Genomic DNA, 2,500 nt, shown 5'->3' with positions numbered 1-2,500 from the left:
GAGGCTTCGGAACGGAACGGGGGTCGGGGCGTGGCGGGGGGGGGGGGCGCGCGGGGGGGGTGGGGGGGGCGCGAAGATTCCGCCTCGGCTCCCAGAGGCGCGCGGAACCCCGAGGCTTCGGAACGGAACGGGGGTCGGGGCGGGGTGGGGGGGGGGGCGCGCGGGGGGGGTGGGGGGGGGCGCGAAGATTCCGCCTCGGCTCCCAGAGGCGCGCGGAACCCCGAGGCTTCGGAACGGAACGGGGGTCGGGGCGGGGGGGGGGGGGGGCGCGCGGGGGGTGGGGGGGGCGCGAAGATTCCGCCTCGGCTCCCAGAGGCGCGCGGAACCCCGAGGCTTCGGAACGGAACGGCCCCGGCCGGGGAACGTGAGGGAACAAGCAGGCTTGGCGGCGGCGAAAAGGCGGGCGGGGGGGGGGGGGGGGCGCGGGGGGGGCCGGCGGGCGGACGGCGCGAGAACCGATTAAAAAAAAAAAAAAAGGCGCGAACGGCGCGGGTTCGCACACAAGCACCCTCCGCTGCCTTGTTGGGGGGGGGGGGCGGGGGGCGCGCGCCAGGCGCGGTATCACGGGTTGTTGGCGGGCCAGTGCCGCCCTGCCCCGCTGACGGCGCCTGTGTGGAGTGTGTGTTTGTGTGCGCGCGTGCCCCGCCCCGGGGCCCCCCTGCTGCCTCGGGGCGCCGGTCAGCCCGGGGTCAGGGATTTCTGCTGAGGCGGGGCGTTGAAAGCAGTGCGAGGGGAGCAAGGCAGGCACCAGGAAAGGGAGGGGGTAAGGGGCGGCAGCGGCCAGGCAAGAAGAAAGAAAGAAAGGAAGAAAGAGGAAAAGAAAGAAAGGAATAAAAGGCAGACAGACAGACAGACAGACAGACAGACAAGACCTAGAGACCTAGATTCGTAAGTGAGCACCTTCCCCTGCTGTAGGACCGCGTGCCGGGGCGGGGCGGGGCGGGGGGGGGGGGGGGGGCACCGCGCTCCCACACAGAAAACCGAGAAAAATCAGCAAGGCAGGAAAAGGAGGGGAAAAGACGCGCGTGCTCGGAAACGCAAAGAAACAAGAGCAAACCCGAAAAACAACACGACCCCAAAAAGAAGCGAGCGGAACCCCTTGCCCCGAAAGAAACGAACAAACAAACAAGCGAAGCGCTCGAGCCGGGGGGGGGGGGGGGGGGCGGACGACCGGGGGTGCGCGGCGGGCCGTCCCGGTAGCGGCCGGCGCAGCGGGTCCGCCGTGGCAGCGGCCGGCCCACGCCCCCGGGCCTGGGAGGCTGCCTTGGCGGCGGCCAGAGGGTCTACCGGCTCCGGGAGTCTCGGAGGGGCGAGCCGGTCGACGCGGCTCCGCTGGGTGTCGCGGAGGCGAGCAGGTCGACCTGGATCCGGGGGTCGCGGAGGGGCGAGCTGGTCGACCGGGCTCCGCGAGGCTGCCTGGGGCGCGCGGCGTGCCGGTCTACCCGGCTCCGGGCTTGGGGCTCGGCCAGCCGGTCGACCGGGCTCCGGGAGGCGCGAGGAAGTGGCAGGCCGTCTCCCGGGTCCGCCTCCCACGCTGTCAGCAGGTCTACCCGGCTCCGGCGAGACTTGGCCGCCCTTCGGGGTGGTGACCGGTAGACCTGTTTCCCCCGGCTTTCCTCTGGAGCGGCGAAAGGGGTCGCTCTGCGTCGCTGCCTCCAGTTACGTCATCGTAGACGTGGGCCATTCCCGCGCCCCTCCCCGGTAGGAGGGGCGGGTGTCCTTTGGCTCTCCGGCGCCGCCTGACTTAGCGGTACGACTGTAGGGGAGAGAGGTGAGCAACCACTCACCTTCCGGAGACTGGCTCCCGGGCGCCCCCTGCGCATGCAGCCGACTTGCGAGAGGGGTGAGGCGGCCTGTGAGGGCAGGCAGGAGCGGTCCCGTCCCGGTTCTCTCCACCGGAGCGCGCTTGGTGCGGCGGCCTCCCGGCAGCTCCCTGGCAGCCCCGCGAGCGTGTCCCAGGTGCCAGGAAGCGCGGAGAGCGGGCTCGCCGGCGGCTAGTGGCTGGAGCGCGGGTCGGCCCGGCGAGAGCGAGAGCGAGAGCGAAGGGGGGCACGGGGGTGCCCCGTGCGGCTCCGGCTTCGGGGTTCTCCGCCGCAGGCAGCGCGGGGCGATGCCAGCGCTCCGGCTGCCGATCCCATCCCTACCCGCACGCAGCGCCCGCTGAGGCGTCCCGGGACACGTCGCAGAGGCCCCTCGGCGGGCCGGTGCTTCCCTGCTCGCCCTGTCCCAGGGAGCGCGGGGGGGTGGCCGGTGTTCAGGCTCGAGCGGGCACCTCTGGCAGACGCTGCTCCCTCACCCCCACGCAGCGCCCGCCGCTGGCTGCCTCCTCGGTGGCCACGCCGGGCAGGGCAGTTGGCTCAGGACCTGACCGATCTCGATCGATCGATGAGGCCGTTCGGGTCGCGTCGGAGAGGGCCCCCGGCGGGTCGGCTCTTCCGTGCTCCCCGTCACAGGGTGCGCGGCGGTGTCCGATGTTCAGGCAGGGGGGTCTCCTCTCCAG

The sequence above is a fragment of the Dromaius novaehollandiae genome, unplaced genomic scaffold (genome assembly GCF_036370855.1).
Source record: "Dromaius novaehollandiae isolate bDroNov1 unplaced genomic scaffold, bDroNov1.hap1 HAP1_SCAFFOLD_76, whole genome shotgun sequence".
Classification (NCBI taxonomy): Eukaryota; Metazoa; Chordata; class Aves; order Casuariiformes; family Dromaiidae; genus Dromaius; species Dromaius novaehollandiae.
The sequence above is the reverse complement of the archived record's forward strand: the minus strand, read 5'-3'. Positions refer to the sequence as shown.